This window comes from Rhineura floridana, chromosome 4 (assembly GCF_030035675.1).
Source record: "Rhineura floridana isolate rRhiFlo1 chromosome 4, rRhiFlo1.hap2, whole genome shotgun sequence".
In the NCBI taxonomy this organism is placed as follows: Eukaryota; Metazoa; Chordata; class Lepidosauria; order Squamata; family Rhineuridae; genus Rhineura; species Rhineura floridana.
Genome location: NC_084483.1, coordinates 108,731,460 through 108,758,188, shown reverse-complemented (window position 1 = coordinate 108,758,188; position 26,729 = coordinate 108,731,460).

Sequence of the window (26,729 nt, the reverse complement as noted above, 5' to 3'; positions counted from 1 at the left end):
CACAAACATCCGCCGGGACCTTGACTCCAATATTGTAGCAGTTGAGCCTAATGAGGTGTCCGGAGCACAGTCCTGTCCTGTTTTATTGGACGACTTTCAGTTGGTTCAGCTCGAGGACGTGGACAAGGTGCTTGGACAGGTGCGGGCGACCACTTCTGCTCTGGATCCTTGCCCCTCATGGCTAATAAAAGCTAGCAGGAACGGAACAGCCGGATGGGCCAAGGAGGTGATCAATGCCTCTTTACAAGAGGGAGTGGTACCACCCTGCCTGAAACAGGCGGTGGTGAGACCGCTCCTAAAGAAACCCTCCTTGGACCCTGAAAATCTTGACAACTATAGACCGGTAGCAAATGTTCCGTTCCTGGGCAAGGTTTTAGAGCGTGTGGTCGCTCACCAGCTCCAGGCTCTCTTGGATGAAACTGATTATCTGGATCCATGTCAATCGGGCTTTTGGCCCGGGTTTGGTACAGAAACAGCCTTGGTCGCCCTGTATGATGACCTCTGTCAGGAGAAAGACAGAGGGAGTGTAACTCTGTTGGTTCTCCTTGATCTCTCAGCGGCTTTTGATACCATCGACCATGGTATCCTTCTGGGACGTCTTGCGGACTTAGGAGTTGGAGGCACTGCTTGGCGGTGGCTGTGCTCCTACCTCGAGAATCGTCTCCAGAAGTTGGTGCTTGGGGAGCATTACTCGAGTCCCTGGATACTCCAATATGGGGTCCCACAGGGTTCAGTTCTGTCCCCCATGCTCTTTAATATCTATATGAAGCCGCTGGGCGAGGTCATTAGGAGATTTGGAGTGCGTTTCCAGCAATATGCTGATGATACGCAGCTCTACTTCTCCTTTTCATCTTCTTCAGGTGAGGCTGTTAATGTACTAAACCACTGCCTGGCCACGATAATGGACTGGATGAGAGCTAATAAACTGAGACTCAATCCTGACAAGACTGAGATGCTGTTGGTGGGGGGGCTGTCTGCCCAGATGGTTGATGTCCGACCTGCTCTAGATGGGGTTACACTCCCCCTAAAGGAGCAGGTCCGTAGTTTGGGGGTCTTATTAGATCCGCTCCTGTCACTGGAGGCTCAAGTAGCCTTGGTGGCATGGAATGCGTTCTACCAGCTTCGACTGGTAGCCCAACTACGACCCTATCTGGATAGGGAGAACCTTGCCACAGTTATCCATGCTCTGGTAACCTCTAGATTGGACTGTAATGCACTCTACGTAGGGTTACCTCTGAAGACGGTTCGGAAACTTCAGCTGGTGCAGAATGCTGCGGCCAGAGTTCTTACTGGGACAAAAAAAATTGATCATATAACACCTGTCCTGGCCCAGCTGCACTGGCTACCAATATGTTTCCGGGCCAGATTCAAAGTGTTGGTTCTTACCTATAAAGCCCTTAACGGCATCGGACCGCAATACCTGGTGGAACGCCTCTCCCGCTATGTACCTACCCGGTTGCTGCGCTCGACGTCGAAGGCCCTTCTCCGTGTCCCAACGCATAGGGAGGCACGGAGAACGATAACTAGAGCTAGGGCCTTCTCAGTGGTGGCCCCCGAACTATGGAACGCCCTCCCTGATGAGATACGCCTGGCGCCTTCTTTGTTATCTTTTCGGCGCCAGGTAAAGACCTACCTCTTCGCCCAGGCATTTTAAAAATTTAAAAATTTGAATTTAAAATTGAAAAATTTTAATTATGTTTTATTGTGTATTGTATTTACATCCACTTGTATTTTAACCTGTTTTATTATGCTGTACACCGCCCTGGGAGCTTATTGCTATAGGGCGGTCTAAAAATGTAATTAAATAAATAAAATAAAATCCATTGAGGTCTTTCTCTCTTTTTAACTAGAGGTATTGCTGTGAGTTGCTAGGAGATGCCCTTTTCTCCTCACAAAACCACAATCCCCAGAAGAGGGTCAGACTGTTAAACCGCTCTGGCCAACTGGAGCTCTGTCAGGGGAATGGGAATCTTGAAATAACTCTCAGAACTCTTCACAAACTACACTTCCCAGGATTCTTTGGGGGAAGCCATTACTCTCTAAAGTGAAATAAAGGTCTGACATGGGTGTGGCCCCCTGATTAGCCAAACCAAAAAGCTGTGAGTCTGGCTTTTAGAACATGGACAGTTGGTTCTTACTGAGCATGCCCGATATTATGATAGACTTCAATGCTAAATTTCTCAAATTAATTAAAAATCAGCAAGGCATTTCTTAAACGTTTAAACTACAGAAAACGAAGGTTAGAGTATGGAGCAAGGGGGTCTGGATTTGTTCCCCTCTTGTTTTACAGTTTGAACTCTCAATTATTTCTGGGTCTTTTGTGTATCGACATGAAAATTTAGATGGATGTTAAGCAAGCATTTCTGAGTTCAGGACTATAGGTTTTGTAAGATTTGTTTTGAAACGATCTTATGGGAAACATCAGAAGGGAATGGGGGGTATTTTCAATTTAACGTTACGAAATGCAAAAAAATTCATGCTGTCTATAGTACACAGCCGCTCTTGTGGCTGTATAATGCAGTCTGGAACCGCCATTGCTCAGGGTTCCAGATTACATGGAAGCCTTCCCCCATCAAAGTTTGTGTTGGATGGATGGATGCCAGGGAAGGTGTTACTCAGCACTAGAAATGTGAAGGCCTGGAAAAATTAAGGGGAATTTTTTTCCAGTTCCCCCCCCAGACTATTTCCTGTTTTATTCCAGGCCTTCACATCTCTGTTCAGTACAGCACTTGCTGTGTGTTCTCCTTAATCATATAACACCTGAAGATGGTTGATGTTGCTCCATGTTGTCTCCCTGTTTTTTTATTTTACCTGTGCTTTTAGTCAAACAGATCTTATTTCTATGTTCAACCACTTTTATTGCTTCTTCTTGGAGCATATTAATTGCCCTCAAATAGCTTATCTTAATTGCCCAAATATCCATTTTTCCTCTCATCATTATTTTTAATGTCATTTTAATAGTGAAAGAGCATTATTTTTAATAATACTAAATACAAACTGGTCATTGAAGCTTCTCCATTCCCTTGTGAGAGTAGAAAAAAGACTGAATTTTCAGTTAGGAAGTTCTGAATTAACATTGCTTGGAACATTTACTGAATCAGACTTACTAGTGACTGAGTAACCATTATATGAGGATCCTGGTCATGGGGAATGGAAGTACTGGATAATATACCTCTGTATGAAGTACTGTTCAGAACCTCCATTTTAATCCCTCTCCCAGTTAATTGTGCAAAAGCAATGCTTTTGCAGTGTCTCAGCAGCTAGTGTAGAAGCAACCAATATTTTGAAAAGATGCAGAAGACAATTCCACAACCATTTTGACCTTGTATTTTTCCCTCCCTTCATGTGATGACACACAAACATATTCCACCTGTTAAGATCACAACTTATCATGCCCTGAAAATCTTCCCATGTTCACTGCAGTATTAAAGAAATCTCTTGATGTAGGCCAGGAAGTTAACACTCAGACGATTGCTGGGGGTTGGAGTCGCAGTCTCTGGCACAATGTAACTAGCTTACACTGTAACTTCTTAAGAAACGGCTTCACCCTATTGATTGGATGGAGGGAAGTCACTGAATGAACGATTACTCATGCGGATAGAATTGCAGGATTAGCCTCTTAATTTACCTTGCGCTAATACATGAAAAGCAAATAATGTATACAAGATATATGTAGATACCTTCTCACTACCGCATTTTCTTTCTAGGGGTTCTTATTATTCCCATCTTGTGTTTAAGACTATTTAAATACCGAGCATTAGAAAACCCATTTTCCACTTGTGGAGGTTTATTAATAGAACAAAAGAGAACACGTACCACTGTATCCCATACAGTGGACTCTCACTGTGTTGATCAGTACACTATATAGTAAATATCTCTTCCTTGTGAAGGGGCGGGGGAAAGCCCTAGCAAGGTTAGCAAGCCACCGCAAGTAAGCACAGCTGTACTTATCAAATCTTTTTTTAATGTGTGATCTTGACAAACCGAGTCAGACCATATGCTTAATGCAACAATATCAGAAGAGCTGAGAGGGGAAATATGCAATTCAAATTCAGATGAGGAAGCCAAAGAAAGCACAATGAGTGCTCTGAGAGTTAATTGTTCCAGACTGACAAAAGATTGTTCATTCAGTCTAAGCAAGCTTTCATGCTTGGAAAGAAAGGGAAACAATGTACGCCAAAAGTTCTAGACATGGAGAAGTCCGTTTTCAATGCAGGGGCGCACAGGAAGAAGGGGGTTTGCAGAACTGGATCAGTCTGAATGTCAGTGTGTATTGGCACAAATAGGAAGCTACCTTACACCATTAGACCTTTGGTCCATGTAGCTGTATATCATCTATATTAATTGGCACAAGCTCGCCAGGATTTCAGGCAAAGGTCTCTCTCAGCCCTAACTAGAGATTCCAGGGATTGAACCTGGGGCCTTCTGCATGCAAAGCAGATGCTCTACCACTGGGTTAAAGCCCACATACGTACACATTCATCACATGATGACTGTGACATCATGAGATGATCTCATTTTCTAACAGGCCATCACAGAACTACCATAGACATAATTAGTTAATATTAATAATTCATTAATATTAATCACAGATATTAATCTGATTTTATGCTGAGTGAGAGGTCCATTTAGTCTAAGTACTGGTTTCAGATTGTTGAATAATCAAGTATACAGGAAATAAAGTTGATTTAAACAGAACCAAGGAGAAGAGGGTTAAATGCAATATGTTGTTTTTCATGAAATAAATATGCAGTTGTTCTTGTTAGACTGGAAACAGTGTTCAACTAAATTCTTGCACAAGCACAAGGACAAGCACTAGTGCAACAGGATTCTCCCCATATCCTCCCCACGTGTGAGCCCCACGCTGTCCCCAAATCTGCTCTGGAGGGTTGGGGAAAACCTCAGAACAGATTTAGAGGGGAGCTCATGGTTAGGAGAGAGGGACAACATTCCATTGCACAAGGATAAACCCTTGCACTGACAGGATGTTCTGGATGCAATCCAATGGATGTAAGGAGGAAATGATTTCCATTTTGTCCTGTGTTCATTGCAATCAGCATTATTTCCATTCGGCTACAGTTCAGCTTCTGCTAAAACCTACATTATTTGTCTTGCTATCCACTATGTCTGAAACTAATGTAATAAATCACATAATAAATTTAAATGCATTTTGATGGAAGGGGAATGTCAAAAACAATGCAAAAATAATGTAATTATTTTTGTAATGTTTGCAGACAAAAAAAAAAGACTATGGCTCATATTCACTTACATGATTTTCATTCCTGACCTTGGATAAACACTTGATTTGTGGCAATTTCAACTCCCACTTCTGTTTCCAACAGAATTCTCAGACATCCCTAGTTGAGACTCTGACTTGTCTTCTCAAGGCAAGGCTCTGGTTCTGTAGCTGAAATATCACCTCATGTCGCCACTCAAAGAACAACATAATGAGGATTTTTCTCTGACGCTGTAACCATTGATGTGATCTCCATCTGGAATGTGGCTCCACAACTGTTACTATTGCACCTAGATGTGAAGGTGACAAGTACAAACACAACTTACTTCCATGATGACCATCCAATTTTGTGATATTCTATTTTTTTTAAAAAGTAAGGTTGAGTTGCTTCCCTGCAGTACCATTCAAGCATAGGAATGCTCATCCTTTTAAAACAGTAAATAAATAAATTAAGGTCACCAGTAATAAGAATATAAGAAGAGCCTGCTGGATCAGGCTAGTGGCCCATCTAGTCCAGCATCCTATTTTCACAGTGGCCAACCAGATGCCCAAGGGAAGCCCATAAGCAGGATCTGAGTGCAAGAGCACTCTTCCCTTCTGTGGCTTCTGTTCAAGTGTAAAAATGTTTATTCTTTTAAAAAAGTCCCCACCCCTCAATAGTAACGTTCTCCTCCAAGATATCATAATGCAGTTATTTTATTTGGTTCTTTGAAGGTTGTGTGCATCTCTACTCCAAAGCTTGTGTCCACAATTTTCCACTTTCCTCCCTTGTTAAAGAAATGAATAGCAGTACAGCTATCCTACAGCAGCAAAGCTACATGTGGAATGAATGTCATGCTGTTGCTTTTCATTGACACTGTTGGATGTACTGTGCAAACAAAGGATAGTATATGTTTGGGCACAGATTCATCTCACTGGCACCCTCTTACTTGAATCATAGGCATTTGCTGTTAATACACATTCTTATGGCACTTAAAAAAAAATCTTCAGTAACTCAGATATATTTTATAAAGTTTCCAGCACTCAGGATCCACTGAAAAGGTTGAAGACAAAAGTGGCAAGCAATTGTTGTGCAGAAGACAGCTGGATGAGATCCAGCTTCAAATTCTTACCATTTAGGGGCAGCTCATGAGGCAGTATACCTGTGTCCTGCTTCAGGACAAATATGTCAGACAACTCCTGTGTCATGACCCAACAGAAATGATTTACAGTAGATTCAAGACAGACAAAAGAAAACATTTCATACAAGGCATAAATTAATTCATGGAGTTAACTTCCAGTTTAAAAGTGGGTTAGCCAAAGACAGGAAAATGAATGGATATATTATGGCTTTTAGCCGTAATAGTTAAATGGGGCATCCTTGATCAGAGGCAGTCTACCTCAAAATACCTGTTGCTGGGGGAGTTCTATTGCCTTCATGGTTTGCTTATGTGATTCACAGATGTGTCTGGCTTGCCACTGGTGGAAACAGGATGTGGGACTAGATGGACTTTTGGTCAGATCCAACATGGATTTTCTGATGGTCTTAATATGTACACTAGCTGCAGCTCTGGCACTATTCCCACGGTCTCTGACATGCCTGACATTTGAAGCCATCAAATCCTTGCAAACAACATTTAGAGCCACATGTGGGAACCAGCTGGAGGCTGCTGGCTCCCACTTTACCGCAGTGCTTTTCATGCCTCATTAAGTGCCCATCAGCATATAAACATTTATTCCCCACATAAACCTCCATCTTCAGAGGTTTATTGTGCAATCAAAAGGATGTGCTTTAGGCAACATCCTGGTATTTTAGGGTTCAAACCCAAGTCCACATTCTTTGTTATATGGCTGAGAAAGAAGAATCCATGTGTTCCCTTTATTTTCCTGCATTTCAGAAAAGATTCTCAATATTTGGTTTGCCTTTCCATAGCCAGGAAACCACTTTTATGCTAAAAATGAAATTTAGCAAGCAATTCATTCATAATATGGGCCATTTGCTTTGGATGTTTCATTATTAAATATCATTATGCAGCCAAAGATATCACAACTATCCAGTTTCTACACATGTGCAGTAAATAATATTGGCAGAGTTGCTAGAAGAATTTTTCTAGCAAGTCTGTCACACTTTTCCTGCATGTATAATTGCATAATAAATCAGAACCATCTCCAGTCTAATGTTTAAATAATACACAGACACAAACTGAAGGGGGGAGGAGAGAGAGAGAGAGAGAGATTCAACCAACAAACTGGAAAAATTCCAAGTTTATTCAGTCTGCCTGATGATGTATACATATTTTTAAACCAGTATTTTCCAGAGAGACCATAAATTGAGAGGCGACTGACATAAGCATGAGATCTAAATTATTTTCCTGGTGAATGCTTTTTTACAAAATCAGATATCTGGAAGGTCAGCAGCAGCAGTGTAGTAGCAAATACAGAAGTGCAAGGTTCCTCCCTGATTGTCACACCGCACCCCTTCACAGCCATGCTCCCCACTTTCCCTCATCTCCCTTGCTTTCCCTGCCATCTTGCAAGTCCACACTCCACTACAACAGACTTCCTTAGGAGCAAATCAGCATGAAAGGGTGCTGGCTACTGAGAAGAGTCTTCTCAGTGGCTGTCTCACCTCCTTTCACTCTGATGAAGTCCAGTCAGTAGCAAAGGAAGCTGGAGTCATAGGGACCCTGTTCCCCAAAAAGTAAGGCATCTAAGACTCCTCCCCAGGCCCCTAGATGACTACATCGCTGCTCTGAAGGGTTGAGTGAATCCCTCCAAGCACATTTGGGAGGGTACTGTAGGCACACAGGGGGGAAGAAAGGGAAGGAAAGTTCCATTGCACAAGAAGAAGTCATTCCGTCCATGCAAAGACATAGTCAGATCCATCCCATAATGGCTGATCCCCTATCTCTACAAATATGACAACTTGTTACTCAGTTCTGTATCCATCCTTAGGTGAATTACACAGGTTCCTTTGGTAGGTGGGGAACAGGAATAAAGAAGGCTTTATGTTAGCTGCTGAGAAGAGTCTTCTCCATGGCTGACTAACCTCCTTTCACTCTGATTGGTTCCAATCAGCACAAAAGGACAAGACCTTTTCTCAGTGGCTAACATACTCCCTTTTCATGCTGATTGGCTCATACATGGGGACTTGGCTGGAACCCTGCTCCCAAAAAAGTAATGTGTCTACAACAACACCCCCCAACATGACCCCAGACAACTACACCTCCAGCTTCCTATTTCATCCCATTTCTCCATGTTTCCCTATGAAAGCATAGGAGACTTACTGGATCGTACCAAATGCCCATCTGCTCCAGCATGCTGCTACCATCACAGCCAAATGCCTTTGGGAACATTACAAAGAGGGCATGAAGATAAAGTCTACAAGAGCGAAACATTTTATCAGAAGTAGAGATTTTTTCTCTCACTCTTGTAGGATACTTACAAATTTATCTACTTCTGTTATGTCCCATCCGTGCCTTCCCACCACACCCCAAAACTAAAAAGTACCCAGGTTGAGATATACTGTGCAGGGAAAGATGGATCCATCTATTTCCAGATCATGTCCATTTTGCATGTGTTCATTCGTAAGTCCATTCCATCCCATTTCCACATTAAACTGCAATTTAAAATAAAAAATCCAAAAAGTCATACTTAAATACATACCTAAACGTTTTATATCAATGTATGCATATCTGTTTTACGCTTAAATACACATTTTGGTACATTTTGTGGGCCATAAACTACATTGCAATTTTTGGAAAAGTCCAAAAAACATCCCTATTTCAATGCAGTGAAAATGTTCCATCCGCATGATAATTCCTTTTCTGTACTTCTGACTCTATGATATCCATTGATGATGGAGTAGACAGAACTGTACATGCAATATTCAGTGTATACTGTCTTTCCTGCTCCTGAAGTTTTTCCAGAATATGTTTCTCCAGAGGAGGAGAATCCAAATGTCCCAGGCAGCTGCTTCTTTCTACTGAACAGGCTCTATAAATTCCATAGCTCTTCCTCACTCTATCCCTTATCACTGTTTGTCCTGTCCCTGGGCAGGCTGCGAATAGCTGGTCTACCTCTTCATTCTGAAAAGAAAGAGAAAGAAATGGAGATAGATCTTCCAAATAGTGAGAATGTGTATGAAAACATGGTCATTAATATGGTCCAGAAGTAGGGATGGGCGAGAAATTCAATTCAGTTAGCATTTAAAGCCGAATGTATCAAATTTGCACTTTCTGAAATAATATGAGAACCTAGACACAGCCATCCTTCAAAATTCAGTTATCTGAATTTTGTGGTGCACTTCTCTAACCAACCAATGTTTACAAAAATGCATATATTAAGGGGAAATGTGTATAAAAATGCATATAATTAGTGAAAATAACATATACAGCGCATTATATTAGGATAACTTGCTTGCAAAAACATTAGTCAAAAGTGTATTAAAATGTATTTATTAGGAGAAATTTGCACTAAAATGCTTAAGAATTTTCATTACAAAAAGTTTGAAAATTGCTGCAGAAATGTAGAGAACCAAATTTAAGATTAGTAAAATGAGAAAGTGACAGAACCAAAACTGACACACCATTCCATCCCTACCTAGAAGTCAGGGTACCATTGAATGACAGGTACCTCCATCTCCCCCCTCCCCACTGCTTTGTCTCTGCATCCTCTCCATCATTTGGGACCTTCATCACCTACACTGTGCAATCACACAGAATGCAATTCTTCTGTGTCTATGAAGAGGTAAGTCCCAATGAGTTCAATAGGGCTATGCACACACACCCCTACCACCCTGTGGTGCTGATCTGGGGGAGCATCAGGCCACACACCATGGATTGAGCCTGGAGACCCCCACCCTTCTCCAGATCCAGTCTGCAGGAAGGCGCCTTATAAACCATCACCCCAGGATTGCTGAGTGGGCGCAACAGCCAACAAAGCAAGGGAGCAAACCTGTGTGATGCAGGTTTGCAAGGCACTTTCCCGTACAAAAGTACCTTGCAAACTAGCACCCACAGTGATACTGTGGGGTAACAGCGGCACTCAGGCAGGAAGGAGAGCTGCGGCTGCCTCTTCTTCATGCCTGATGTCTGGTCCCAACTCCCCTGGGTCACTTTGGGTCATCGAATCCAACCTGGAGCGATCCTTGGATGTCAGAACCCAACTCGGCCAACGCCTGAATATGTTCAAATGGGCCTTATTCAGCTCAGGACTTGGGACTCGGCCGAATCCAGAGGACAACACTAGAGTTTAATGAGGCTTACTGTGAAATATGGGGTTCAGGACTGCAGCTTCAGTGCCCCTCAGACATCCTTTTCATTGTGCATTCATGAGTATTTGTGCTCAGGATGGTGCCAGGGTGGTTATACACAATCCCACTTTCAATACTGTTTGTGCCTGCAAACATTTTGAGGTGGAAATATTGCTTCAATTCCAATCAGTGTGTGTCCCGTGGCTTCTTGCTGAAGTCCTGTAACTTGTCATACCACATATGTTCCACTGAGGTTTTTGTTCCGCATTGCTGAACTAAGAAAGTGAAATGATGTGCAGAAGGCCCAGTATAAATCCATCACAAATGCACTATTATTTGCATCAATGGCATGTTAGATTGCTTTGCATAAATGTACTGTATATATCAGGAGAAATTCACACTAAAATGCTGATGAATTTTCACAAGGACTTTAAAAAAAAAAGTCGCAAACTGGTGTTGAAATGCGGAGAACTGACCTTAACTTTTGGCAAACGAGAAATGGAGAGAAACCAAAACTGACATATTCAACCCATTCCTGTTATTGGCCCTTTGCTTCCATGCCTAGAGCATAGCAGTCTTCTCCCCACTCCCACCCCTTTTAATGCAAGGCATGTTGGTTGCTGGGCATGGAAGGAGAGTGGGGACTAAAGTACTTGCTACTATTGTCATAATGACACTGCTGCCTTCCAGCAGGGCAATGTGGTACTATCCTGCACATTTCTAGGGGGAGGGTTTCTCTCTCAGGTGAAAGCCTACAGGTCTGTCAGACTCCACTCATCATCCCTCCCTGCAGTTTTAGAGAATACTCCTCCCTTTCTTTCCGTGTTCTGCTTTTCAGGTGCAATCCAGCCCACTTCAGCACTTTGAAATGATATTGGTTTCCTGTCAGAGAGCACTCCTACACACACTTGCTCAGGAGTACATTCCAGCTGAACTCAGTGTTCTTTGCTCCCCAGGAAACACACACAGGATTGAGCTTTCCCAAGTCCACACTTACTATGCACGCTGCACTCTTCTCCCATTAGCTACTGTTCATGCTGTATCCCTTGTCTTTTGTCACTTTCATTCAGCAGCTAATGTCAGTTTATTGAAAGGTTCATTTAGGGATGCAATTAACTGTTGCCTCTAAGGCATCATTTAGACACAGAATGGACCATCGCTGTGTGCGCTGCAAGAAGAGATGGATACATCATACAATCATTGTTCAGAGTGCTACATTCTTTGTAGAGCTGTGGCTTCCTTTTCCTTAGCAGTGCTCATTGGTCTCAGCATGGTATTTATCACTGCAAGGTGTTGGTAGCATGGCAAGATACTGTTTGATATGTTAAAACCAAATTAAAACTAGTGATGGGCAACTTCCTCTCAAACTGACACAGAATTGAGTCAGCAGTTATGAGCATTGTTGGAAAACATTTGGGATTTATTTTATTATATTTTAGTAGAGTTCTCTGACTTTTAATGTTAGTTGGACAGTGCCTTGAATATTTGGACACTAATTGCAATGCTGGAAGAGTTATGTAAATGTCCCCATAGGGGCTTTTTAAAGCTTGATTGAATGGTGATCAAGCCCAGGAAAGTTCAGAATCTTACGGAAAAGAGTCCTAGGGTACAATCATAGAGCCTATCTAACCAAACTTTAGAATGATGCTGCAACACAAGTCAAAGCATTTTTATACATCCTTGGTTATCTCTCCACCTGATCTGCTTAGCTTGTGATGAGGCTAAATGCTTTCCTCCCAGGAGCTTTAGTGTTAAATGCAAATCAGATAACATATGCCCATAATATACACAGCATCCACTACAAAGAATGAAATCTAATCTCAACCATATAGATGGTACCAACATGGGATTTTAGATCATTATCTTCATGGCTAGAAATCCACATCATACATGATGGAGGAAAGAGATAGCCAGCACATGCAATGCTCCTCCAAAGTCAGAATCAGCAGACACCCAAAGCCCAACGAGTCCAGAGTACACAAGAATACTCCTAACATAGTCTCTTTTTGGCATCTAGTACAGCCAGATCCCACCTACTCACTTTTGTTTTACCAAAATAGGCTAAAATGCCCTTGGTCAAGTTAAGTATAGTCTTCTCTCAAATTAATCTGAATCACTTTGACTAATCAATAATTTCTCCCCTAAATATCCTGTTCCAACTGTAACTACTTTGTCAGAGCAATGATGTTCCATTAGATTTCTGACAGGAAACTGAAGGTAGATGCAGTTTTCTTTTCTAGGCATCACCCACAATGACAGTGTGAATTAAGGTAGTCAAGCATTAAGCTATAGGTCAGCCATTACATAAATATACACTCAGAACGCTCTGAACAGCAGAGGCCTGAATGGGATTTTCATCCTCCCAGGAAGTAGCAGCTGATAAACAGAATAAGTTATTTAAAAAAAAAAAAAATCAAAATTCTATCTCTTTTCTCCTTTTTTAATAAAATAGATCTTGTCCAAGGTATCATTCTTTGAAAGCTAGCTGTCAGATTTATTGCTGGCTAGAGGCTGGGCTGAAGATTAATATCCCCTCGCCACATTTCCACAAAATGACTGCATGTGTATGCAAGGCCCTTGAAGATTTGAGAAAGGTATAGGCAGACCCTCATCTGTCTCATTTAATTGCCCCCACCCTATTATAGGCTGTACCAACCATATAGAAATATATCTACTATACTGCATTTATTGGTCTGCAAATTTCTAGCATGGCAAGTTATTGACACAAAGTAATTCCCTGCGGGCGGTCATAACTGGGGAAAAGAAAGAAACCAGGCCAAGCCTTTCTTGAGTACAATTGCCTTTGAGATGGAAACCACCCAAGCAATGAGACAGTCAAGACCAAAAAGAGCCAAAGCACCACTTTTTGTACATCAATCGTAAGTGCCAACCTTTGCACAATGATGAATTCCACCCACCCACCCACCTACTCCAGAAATAATTGTTCACATAAACTTTGCTTTCTCATATGTTGGTGGAAAGTGAGACATGAAATAAGTCATCACCTTTGGAACCAATCAAATAAACAGAGGAAAATATTTCACAGCATTTGCCTTTCTCTGATAATTAACCTCCCTGACATTACTACTTTGTCTCACAGAAGTCAGCCTCTATTTATTTGGCAGGTGAAGGTGCCTAGTTCTTTTCAATGGAAAATGCTGGAGTTTCATCTGCATCGTTCAGCATTATGGTTTTGTTAAGCAAACGTCTCATGTAAATTACTCAAGATAATGTTTAAAATAAAAAGGCAATGTTGCTCTTCCTCTCACCCTCACACAATAAACCTATTATGATGGACTTAAGTTCTACAACAGCTGCTTATATTTGATAACATGTTTGTCAAGTGATTTATTGCTTATAGGGTTCTGCTGGAAGATCACTTGTACTGTCGTAATCCCAGTGATTTCAAAAGGGACGGTATATGGCCACTGAATAGCTCCTTTAGGTATAATGCTAACGCCTTTAACTTGTATATAACACAGCCAGCCTCATTTAGGCTCCTTGTAAATTGGCCACAATTGTCTTTTCAGTCTTCAGTAAGCAGCATCAGTTTACTTTGGAGTTTGGCAGGCATACACATTTGCACAGAACCGTATTATTTATACCCAGGGTTTTTTGTGTGTGTGACAGTACTCACCAGTACCTCTTTTTTCACTGCTCATTGCAGCTGTTTTGTGCTGGCACCCACGGCACTTTTATGAGTACTGATGCCTCATTTTTAAATTTTTATTTTTTACTAAAAAAGCACAGTTTATACCTATCTGGTAGTAGCAAAGAAACCAAATTGTATATGCGCATGATGGGTGGGGCATTTTTTTCTATAGTTGCTCAGATTTGGATCAAGCCTTAAATTAAATCATACAATTTTTACAAGTACAGAAAAAAGGTCTGTTGGGCCAAAACTTTTCCCTAGAGTCCACAAGAGGTCCCAGATTTGTTACTGAGGAACGACTACTGTCAATGCTCTTGCTTTAGTGCAGTGTTTCCTAACCTGGTATCCTCCAGATGTTTTGGATTCTAATTGTAATTATCCCTGACCTTTGGCCAATGCTGGCTGGGGCTGAGTCCATCCACATCGAAAGGGCAAGGTGGGCTGGGGAAGGCTACTTTAGGGACTTGAAATAAGCAAGTGATCAGTCCTATTTCATGACTGGAACTCCTGGCATCTTTTTCATGACTGTCAGGGCATGGTTTACTATGGTGCAGATGGCAACATCCTAGAAGGACTATGATATAGGTCTTCTTCTATGTAAATTGTGGAATGAACACCAGAGAAACAATGTTGTCCTAGCCTTGTGATGAGGATTTTAAAATTGCTTGCCTGCTCAACCAAGGAACTAGCTGCTGCTATAATTTTCAAAACAACCTGTAGCCTTAGTTAATATCCACTGATATTCCCAAGTTCTATCAACTCATCAGGTTCATTTTTGTGAACCTGCAGGATCTGTTGCCCTCTTTCAATACATTTTCAATTTCAGTCCAGATTTACCCTGATTGTCTGGGCTTCTTTATATAAATTTGAGCAAAGCCAAATAGAGATAAGTTGAATGCTCACACCCCATTTTCAGTTTTCATGTCACAAAATGCATGTTTGAGGACAGAGAATCTTTTGCCAAACACCAAAACCAGTGGCATTAAAACTAAACAAGTTTATTTGTTTTTTGTCTGAGATTTCCAAAAGGCACTCAAGAAGACTGGAGAAAAAAATAAGGACTTTTATGATATATGGTATGATATGATATATGATATGATATATGATATATGAAGATAGCAGGACTTACTTCTGACTAAGCCAGCATTGGATTGTGCTATGCAACAAAATAGATTATTATGGTTCCATTCTAAAGCCGAAACAGATTATTTACTTGCTTAATTTACCCATTTGCACACTCAACAGTCTGGGATTTATACTGCTGAGGTATGGATGAGCATTTAAAGCTCTTAGTATTGTTGTTGCTATTTTTGTTGTGGTTACTATAGCCTATCAGCAAAAATAACACTGTAAAAGTAATTCAAAAAGGACCCACCTGTCGGTGTAACTTGCAGGCGCCTTGAAAAATAAAACAAAAGCAACTCAATTTTTAAAAGCCTCACAATCAAACTCCTGATTGAATATGTAGTTGATTTATTGCAAAGAAGCAAGTTTTATTTAAAAGCCCCACCACCTACACCAGCCAGCTTTAAGATAGCAATTTTATGTTTTAAAATATGTCACCAGATGTTCAGCACTATTGGTAGCATTTCAATGAAAAGTTCTCTTTCACTGAAACTCAAACTGAGTCTGGAAAGCAACTAGACAAGATAGACTTGCCAAATAATATCAGGGCCAGACTTTGACAGTAATTGTGCCTTGTACGTCAACTTCCATGATACAAACAAAAGCAAATCCCAGAATTATTATGATTTCATCTAACAACTGGGTTTTGGTTTTTTTGTTTTTTAAAAGTGATATAAGAGTAGTAGCTAAGGTAAGTAATGGGCTGAAATTGTTTTTCTGACCCCAGGCACACCAACCTTGTGTAGTTATTGGATGCCAGTCTAACCTAATGCATGTGTTCTCCTTATGTGATGGAAGGAAGACCAAGGATGCACTAGCTATTTCAGCCCTCTGTGTCATGGCTTGCTGGCCTCCCACATCACCCTCCACACATTGGAGGGCAAACTTCTTTAGCAGGCAGCCCGCTGTACTCATGAAGACTTCCTACGGCACTTAGAACCCTGATTGTTCAGGGTTCAAAACAGTATGGAGACCTCCACGAGTGCTGTTGCTTCCCCAGGACCGATATTTGCTCCCCAGTGCATAGATAGATGGTAGGGATGGAAGGATCAGTCACATTTGGTTTTCTCTCCTTTTCATTTTTCCAACCTTAAATTCAGGTATCCAAATTTCTGCAACAATTTGCTTTTTAAAAAAAACAAACATGAAAATTCTTCAGCATTTCAGTGAGAATTTCTCCTAATAAAAATACATTTTCTATGCAGCTTTGACGAATTTACACATTTTTGCAAGCAGTTTCTCTTAATATAATGCATTTTTGTATGTTGTTATCTAATATATTCATTTTTATGCACACTTTCCCTCACTATATGCATTTTCATAAACACTGAACTGCATTGCAAAATTGAAGTGCAATTTTCAGAGGATGGCTGTGTTTCCGTTCTCATCTTGTTTCAGAAAGTGCAAATTTGATAGATTTAGTTTTAAATGCAAACTTAATTGAATTTCTCCTTATCCCTCACAGAGGGCGGTGGGACCAGGCAATGGGGATGCCACAGTGGGGATGGTGCTAGCTAGCACATTCCGGTTCTCCCCTCACGCGATTCTAATCCTGTGAACATACCTGCATAGGCCATCAGTCTCAATGTAATGTTTCCTAATTTCAACTAGAACGGCTTAGGAATCAGCTCTTTAAAGGAAGTCTTAACCAAGCTTAATATAATACAAAGGATCAAACTGAGAAATGTCAAACTGAATACCTAAACCACCTTTCCCCATGAAAGAGCTGAGCAGCAGCAAAGAGGGCACTATTTCCTCTTTGTTTCAAGGCACCTTGAGGTGATGGCTCCCAGAAGACCTGATTCTTTTGTCTCCTCGCTTTTGTATCAAGGAACATACCGTGAGTGAATATCTAGCTCAAAGCAGTACAGGCTTACACCTGTGAGTATGCTAAAAGTGTCAAGCCTGAGGCCTAAATTGTGACTGGCTGCAGCTGGAGTCGGATTAGAGCAAAATACAGGTAAGGATGAAATTGGTGAGTGGCAGAAACCCTGGTCAGGGATGAACTGGAGAACAAGCAGTGAATCAGAGACACAGTCAAAGACAGGCTAGTGGTTATATCCAAGGTAGCACTAAGTAGGTTTCTCACCAGTGCCAGGATTTCTGCTTGCGGACCATAGGATCACAGGAAGCTACCTTATACAGAGTCAGACCATTGGTCCATCTAGCTGAGTATTGTCCACACTGATTGGCAGCACCTCTCCAGGATTTCAGGCAGGGGTCCTCCCAGCCCTACCTGGAGATGCTGGGGATTGAACCTGGGACCTTCTGCATGCAAAACAGATGTTCTGTCACTGTGCTACAACAACTTTCTTCCCCCATGTACACACTAAATATGTTCTAAGGGATCCCCCAACTCTCCAGGGCAGTTTTGGGAGGGACCCAAGGCACGCGTGGGGAAAGAAAGCAAAGGGAAAGCCCTGTTGTACAAGCAGAAATCCTTGCACTGATGAGACACATTCGTTAAATGCCACCCAAGGCATGCTTGTGCTTGTTACTCAATCTGACAAGGTGCTTAACTATGGAATGCAACTTGGGATGAGAATTCATAGCCAGCCAGGCCCTGATTGATTCCTCAAGTCACATTGTGGTGTCTGGACTAAAGAGCTGCAGTTCCAACTCTGGCCACTATATGGCTGGCTGGCACCACAACACAGAAGAGATGGGACTGGTAGTCTCTTCACTCTGATGCTGTTCTGATGATGGCACAGGGGTAAAAGACATTCTACAGAGTGTTGAAAAAACGAGTGTCTCTGATCCTGCTGTTTTCAGAAATCAATTTAGATTTTGGGGTGCTGGCACATATACTGGCACTCCTGACACTTCCTGCTTACTTTCTTCTGCACTCCTATACAAAGTCCTCAGCTTTTACAGCTTTATTTACAGATTATTTAAAAGATACCATATGCACCTAGTGTGTAATGGAAGCCAGTCCTAGAAATGCTGTCCTGAACTCCCCACCATATGACAAAGGGAAAACATGAAACAATTTATTGGCAGTTAACTTCACTATGTTTTTTTACCCTTACAAACTGTGCTTTTTCAATATTTCCATAAAACATAGAATATATACTCTTCAAATATTTTTCATTTTTGAGTGGGTTATTCTTTATAAACAATTAAGTCTTTGTGGACCACCTGCTGCAGTGACAGTTAATGTAGTTTGAGGCTGATTGCATTAGTTTAACGGATTAAAAAGGAAGTGCTACTGTCCCGATTTCTAAAACCACTTTCACACTGCAGTACCTGTTATACTAGCATTTTGCTATTATACCAGCAGTCTTTCACACACACAGAGCTACAATGAACAGAGCACAGTTTTTCTCCCCCCCCCCTTCATTTTAGGGGGTTTGGACTGTATTTCCCCCCGTAACTTGGTTTTCAAGGCTCGTGGAGGCAGCCCTGGGGGTTGGGGGGTGACAGCGCCTGCTATTGTGACCACCGGGGGCTCACGGAGGTGGCTCTCCTTGTTCTTAATTTTTACTTTGGGGGCTGCGGGCGGCAGCGCCAGCTTCAGTGGCCATTGGGAGTTTGTAGAGGCAGCTCCTTTTACCCTTGTTCTCCCCGTCTCAGCTGGACTGTACCAGAGCTCCTGGCTGCTGCTCTGGTTGACTGTGGGGTGGGGAAGCACCTGATAACACTCAGTTCCTTTGAAAATGGTTGGAGGGGAACAGCAAAAGGTGAAGTTTTCATCCAATCAAGGGGGCAGCAGGACTGGCTTCAGGTTTGAGGGGCTCCTCAGCACAGCGCCCCCTGTGGGCCAATCTGTTTGTCCACCCAGTCACAGGCTTACTTGGGAGCAGCAGACAATTGCAAGCCTCCATTTTAAATTTCCCACAATGTCTCCAGTGTTGTGGCTTTGGATGCTAAAACATGCCTGAAATATGAAGGCATGAGTCACTCGTGATTCCACAAGTTTGTTGCATATTGTAATATCCAAGATGATTGTGCTCCGTTTCAGGAAAAGCTGCCTCTGTTGAATTTATCCCTGCCATGCAGAGTTTAGAGGCAAAGGCTACATGTGAGAGAAAAATGGCCACCCTAAGAACATTTGGTGGTTGGTAATGTTTTTAATTGCCATCTGGTTTCTGAACCCTGACATAAAATACAAGAAGATTTTCAAAATATCATAAACTTGTATAAAATACCCCTGGGTGTCGGAATTAAATCCTAAATTGTGAAATGATGAAATGATTACCTAGTATACCTAATAAATCACACAAGATAGTAGGCCCCATGCAAAGGCCCCCTAAATTAGAGAAATTATTAATAATAAGACCCCACTGTGTTGTTATCATACATGCCCTTTGTGAAAGAAATCTTGCTGCCCTGAGCTGGCCTTGCCCCAAAGCTGCCTATTTTTGTGTGTGTTGCATCTAAAACTATGCAGATGTTAAGCAATCAAGATAAAGATCAGGTTAGCTTTATAGGGAAAAAAGTCCAGAAGCTAAGCACTCCTTTTTGCATAACAAGGCTAATTTTAACTGAGTAAGTTAAACATTTCCTGAGAAGACAAACAGTACAGAAAAACAAATCGGAATGGGAAGATTAAAATAACAGTGACAAAACAAGTGCATGAGAACCATGTTTTCACTGAAAAGTTCAAGGTTATGATTCTGAAAAAGGAACTGGGAAGGGAAGGGATAACTAATGTCCACCATTGATGCCTGCCCCCTAAAAGAGGCTGTCTCAGAGACCTTAATACAGGGGTGAGAGACCTCCAGCCCGGAAGTCAAAGATGGCCCTCAGGACCTTCAGTCTGGCCCTTAGGACTGTCTCCAGGCTATACCTCCTCCTTAGCCACATACCCTCTCCCCCACGCCACACCTTTTGCTAGCTCTGCTTTGCACCATCCTCAAGTGTTTTTGCCTGGCTGGGAGGTGCCCTTTAACTCAGATTATGCTTCTTGTTTGCCTGGATGGAGGAGAGAGAGGGATGTGTGGTTTTTCTACCCTATGGTACAAAGGTCAAATCTACATTAGTTACTCTGCCCACTTTCACCTCTGGCCCTGCCCACCACTAGCATGTGACCCCCACCCCCCCAAAGATGGCCCAGAAGGGAACGTGGTCCTTGGTCTGAAATCAGAAGAGAGATTGATTGTTAAACCACTCTGAGAATTGTAGTTCTGTGAGGGGAATAGGGGGTCTCCTAACAACTTTCAGTACCCATAAACTACACTTCCCAGGATTCTGTTGTAAGTGGAATAATAGTGGAATGAATATATGGTGTGAGTGTGCCTAGAGAGAGAGAGATTAGCTCTTCCCTCTCTGTGGAGTTTTCTGATCCAAGTGTACATCTTCCCTCTCGATCTGCTGTTTGCCTCACTGGTAGAAAATTACAAATGCCTCCCAACCATAATAATAGCAGTTTTGGGGTGAGGGCTTTCAACTGGTAAAATGGCTCAGGGGGGAAACACTTGAACTCCTCCTTTTGCAGCACAGTTAGTCCAACTGAATTTGAAGTCCCCCTGCCAATTCTACGTCAAATAAAAGCATCAGAAGATCATACACGCTCATCTTTCAGGATCGTTTCCTGCTTGATGAGTCTAGAGTTCTGAGTCTGTAGCTGCCAAGTGCCAAGTAGCACTTGTCTGTCATGTTTGTTGTTTTGCTCTTGTTTGTTTTATCCTTTTTTGGTCTCCAAATAAAGTTAGTTGAACCCCAATGTGTGTGTTTTTTGTTTCATTTTCCCGACATTTCCTTACCTGATAATTTCCACATTTTATTTGATCTTTCACAAGATGTAAAAGTCACTTCTGGAAATCCACTGGAATATAGTGGAAGTTTAGTGTTCATTTCTGTGTTAATGGCTTCCAAAAAACAATCCATTTGCAACCCCATTAACCTGTAAAATCACAGAACTAAAATGATGAAATTTGGGATGGTGTACAAGCATATGGTTCTTTCCTGCCATTTTCACAGGGGGACAGAAGTGTGCATGTGCCCAACAGATGGGGAAATGGGGACATGTGCAATGACATTCATTGTTGTGTCACACCACACTCACTGGGATGAATGAAATTTAGTGCAACATGGTAACATATCGGTCAAAACAGCCATAGTTCCATAATGCAACAGGTACTGCAATGTGAAAGGAACGTTAGAAATTGAGACAGAAGTGGTACTATTATCATCAGTAAAACTAATGCAAGAAACACCATGTCTGAATGCATCCTGAAGTTGGTAAGGCAGTGCCTCATTCACCCTAAAGGACCAACCTCCACTGATTGGGAGAGAACTCTGTCTGAAATCCTGGAGAGGCACTGCCAGTCAGTGTACACAGTACTGAGCTAGGTGGACCAATGATCTCACTTGGTACAAGGCAGCTTCCTCTGTTCCTAATAACAAACTCACAAACACCACAGCTGCTTTCAAAATATGGTGGTCTGTATTGTGTTTATCCATAGAATTTTGGAGACTGATTGTATTTGTTGGTCTATGGGTTTTTAATTTTTAATTTTTTATTTCATCTTTTTTATTTAAGAACATTTATAGGGCTGCTTAATCAAAAAAGAAAAATCTCTAAGTGATTTACATAAAATAGTGTATATTATTTATCAAAAAGCACAGATAAAAGCAAGATCATTTAAAAACAAGACTCATAATAACATGATCAAAGGTACAAATAAAATCAACAGAATTTAAGAACAAGTATACATAATATTACATGTCTGGTTCAAAACTGAAACAAAAAACTTTTTAGCAGGCATATAAAGCAGAACAGGATGGGCAGATCGGGGGGGGGGTTCCTTACGTTAACTGGCAGGAAGTTCCAGAGCTTGGGTACTGACACATGAAAAGATTGTTTTCTCACAGATGCAGAACAAAAATTATACGACAAGTGAAAGTTGTACAGATCGAAGCAGTCAAGTGGGCATGTACGGAGCAAGGCAATCCTTCAAGTAACTGGTGCCAAATGAAATAAAAATAAATGGATGAATAATATCTCAGAAGATCCAATCACAGATCAACACCATCTCAAGCCATTTGTCCTGAGGGCCAAAACTAGTTGTGATGAGAAGAGGCAATCCAATATTTCCTCCTGAATTGAGGTACCTCTATGTTTTGCCCCATGAGTCAAAGAGCAGCTTTGGAAAAGGGACGGACCCCTCCCTTCCCCAGTCAGATTCACCCCCTCTTTTAAACAGTGGGAGATCTGATCACAGATCTGCTCCCACTGTTTCATCTAGTTGTGCCCTGAATATTAGCATCCAGAGTATGCAGGATTAGGTTATAGCCAAACATTCGGAAGTCTTAGTTGTTGTTTTTTAAAAGGATCAGAGCTAATAAGGAGGCATGCCAGGATAGGCCTTTGGTGGAATCAAGTCCAGGAACATAGCAAACTGCCATCAGTTGCAGAGTATAAGCAAGATGAATGAGCAGAAGAAGGGCAAGTATAGGATTTGGGGAGGGGGGAGGCTGGGCAATATGCCCTGGCTGTGCCCACCCCAGAACTTACCAGGGGGCAAGGGGTGGGCAGCAGGATGGACGGCTGGTAGTAACAGCATGGCACTGACAAGAAACGTGGCTGCAGTAGCTGTCACCAGTTTAATCCCCCCATGCTTTATTTGGAATAAGCCCCATTCAGGCCAAGAAACCTTCTGAGGAGATTAAGATTGTGGCAGATATAGCCATTTTGCACAGGCTATTGTTATGAGACCTAAAATGTCATATACATATACAGAACATACATATACAAAACATATACATATACAGTTTTTTTGTTTCTTACAAACATTTCCCAACATAAAACCAATGTCACCTTACAATAATTGCTTTTGAGTTTCAGTGTTTCAAAATAAAATATCATACAGAACTGTACCATTTGTACTTCAGTAATATAAGAACATTGGTCAGGGGTTTGATTAATTTTGCAATTAATTAATTATGTGTGTGTTTTTAAATCTGTATATTTGTTTTAAATTTTTTAATTGTTGTAAACCACCCAGAGAGCTATGGGGCGGTATATGAATGTAATAAATAAAAAAATATCTCTTTAAACAAATTAAAACAAAGGAATGCTGGTGTCATTTTGGGTGGTCTGATGTTAGGCCTGGGCAGGAGGCGAAATCAAATAACAGGTAGAAATAGAAATTCAAGGCTATACAAAGTCAGATGATGGCTCACAGAAGATCCAATGTAAGGGATAATAGATCTTATTTTGAGTCAGTGGTCTGATGTGTTTTATAGGATCAACCCAAGCCCCATTGAACTCAGCTGGACTTACTTCGAATGAACATGCATAGAACTACACTGTCAGATCTAAGTGAAAACAAAGGTACTGGGGTTTATTGCCATTTCTTTCTTTTGTCACCTACTTCTACGAAGCTGGCATGCAATTCAAAACAGATTTGGTGGCTTTACAAGAGAATAGACAAGCCAACAATTCCATGAGTAGCCTAGTAAGCACTAACAAAACCTACCCACTTCTGGCCAAGAACTCTTAGCTGCCAGAAAGTAAAGGCAGCCATATTAGAAAAATTCCAAAATACTTATTAGGGCAACGCCTTTATTAGGCAAACAAAATGTCAAAAAAATAGTATGCAAGCTTTTGAGTTTCCCTGAAATCTCCATCAAGCTAGATGCGAAATCTTGTAAGAGTCTTGAGAGTGTGGCAGAAATAACAGATATTCAAATGAGGCCATTTGTAAGTTTCAGATGCTTTGCAGGTTGCGCAGAGCTTGGAAAAGTTACTTTTTTGAACTACAACTCCCATCAGCCCAATCCAGTGGCCATGCCGGCTGGGGCTGATGGGAGTTGCAGTTCAAAAAAATAACTTTTCCAAGCTGAAGCCTCCAGGGGAAAAGAAAGCACACTGTGGAATCCAAATAACTAATTGCAGAGTTCTGCTGGTGCAAAGGAATTTCCCCTCCCTTTTTTCTCTCCCCCTCATTCTGGAGCAGTAGCACAGAGGCAAATTCAGAAGTGTAGGGTCCCTTCATGATAGTCACACCACACTTCTTCAAGCCATGACCCTGCACAGCCATACCCTCTTCTAATATTATACAACCTTCTAAGGTTATGCAGTAAAGTGAGTACTTCCCCTTACTGATGCATTCCAATGATCAATGCAGATCTCCATGTGTTGCCTTTCAGCTAGATCTGCTATTTTCTGTGTAAGTACATGGGTAAATAAATATACTAAGATGCTGTAAAGGACTTCCTATGCTGAGTGAGTCAGAGAAAAATCAACTCATTTGAAATGTGAACTTGTCAAGGATTATCAATACCTTGGCACAGTCATTAACCAAAATGGAGAAAATAGTCAAGAAATCAGAAGAAGGCTAGAACTGGTGAGGGCAGCTATGAGAGAACTAGAAAAGGTGTTCAAATGCAAAGATGTATAACTGAACACTAAAGTCACGATCATTCAGACCGTGGTATTCCCAATCTCTATGTATGGATGTGAAAGTTGGACAGTGAAAAAAGCGGATAAGAGAAAAATCAACTCATTTGAAATGAGGTGTTGGACATACTTTGGACACGTAATGGGAAGATATGATTCACTAGAAAAGACAATAATGCTGGGAAAAACAGAAGGGAGTAGAAAAAGAGGAAGACCAAACAAGAGATGGATTGATTCCATAAAATAAGCCACAGATCTGAACTTACAAGATCTGAACAGGGTGGTTCACAACAGATGCTATTGGAGGTCCCTGATTCATAGGGTCGCCATAAGTCGTAATTGACTTGAAGGCACATAACAACAATGCTGAGTGTCCCTTCTTGGTTGTTGTACTAAGTAACAGCATTGAGGCAGATCTTATGAGTTTTAGGAGGAAACATAGGCATGGAACTTCCTGATCCTAACCTCTAATGCATCTCACCTTAGCCTACATGACACACACACACATATAGAACATCATTAAAAGCTGAAACATCATCTCACACACACACACTTTCTCCCCCCTTCCAAATATATTTTTTCTCTTTTCCTCCTCCCCCCCTACTGCTCCTGGCTTTGGGCTACAACAAAACAACACATTTTCCCCTTCCCCCCTTTTTTGCTGTTGGGTTAAGAATAAGATCCTTGTTAAACAAACAAACAAAGTGGAGATCATGGAGAAGAGAGAGAGACAGATCCCCCCTTCAGCTTAAGTTCTCCCCTCCCCTCCCCTCCCTCCTTTTTCACTTTCCCTTGCTTGCTTGCTCTCCATCATTGTCTCCACACTCCTCATTCCTTCCCCACACACCTTCTCCCACAACGACATCCCTAGGAGCCAATCAGCACGAAAGGGGAGTGTGTTAGCTACTGAGAAGAGTCTTCTCAGTGCCTAACTCACCTTCTTTCACTCTGATTGATTCCAATCAGCACCAAAGGATGCTGGAGACATAGGGACCCTGTTCCCCCAAAAGTAAGAAGTGTGACACACAACCCAAGCTCCTGGACAGCTACACCCCTGCTCTGGAAGGGTGAGTGAACCCTCCAAGCAGATTTGGGAGGGTGCTGTTGGCACACAGGGGGAAGAAAGGGAGGGGAAGGTCCACTGCACAAGCAGAAGTCATTCTGTCCATGCAAATGACGTAGTCAGATACATCCCATAATGGCTGATCCCCCATCTCTACAAATACAACCACTTGTTATTCAGTTCTGCTTCCATCCTTAGGTGAAGCACACAGGTTCCTTTGGTAGGTGAGGAACAAGGATAAAGAAAAGCTATTCAGTCCTTATACAAGCAGAGGTAAGTATTAATTTTAGGTCATACACTATGGAAAAAAATGTCCGGAGATGCCAAATTGGATAGCTTTACCTAGCAGTTGACAGGAATATTCCCTCAGAGCATAAAGTCCCATTTTCAAGGGGTTTTCCTCCAAGTTAGGATCCTGCTGTTGTACTGCTAAATTCAGTATTTTCCAAGTCACACAAATATAAAGGTAGCCATGTGTGCATTTATTTCCAGGCACAGCCCAGACTGCAGCAGAAACACAAAGGTTTATTTGAATACTTATTTTGCCCTATTAAGAAGTCTATGCAGCATCCTTTGAACAACCTTAAATTACTGGTTGGGTTAATAAGCAAGATCATCTCCCATGTGGTTCAAAAAACGGCATCAGAATTCTTACATTAGGAACGCAATCATCCTGAATGTAATCTACCTGTGGCTTTTGTCATGGAAAACTACTTGATACATTGGGAAGAGCTGCATTCCTACTCTCACATGAGAAATGGGATTCACAGATCTCATCTCTGAAGAGATCCAGGAGCTACAGGATTTCATCAGGGATCTTACTGCTGTGATCCACAAATTCCACATTTGCATTAGTGGAAGGGGAGCAAGTTGCTCATGCTTCTCCTTGCCCTGAAATGCCATGAACTGGCCCCGTTTGTGTCACATTAAATGAAAAGGATGATATTATTTACTCCAAGAATGGCAGATTTTACACTCCTTTAATAATATTTTTTCAACTCCATTTTTAAGAGGGAACTGCCCTTTTTTAGGCCATTTACTATCCCGAAAATGCTTATTAAGACAGCTTGTATT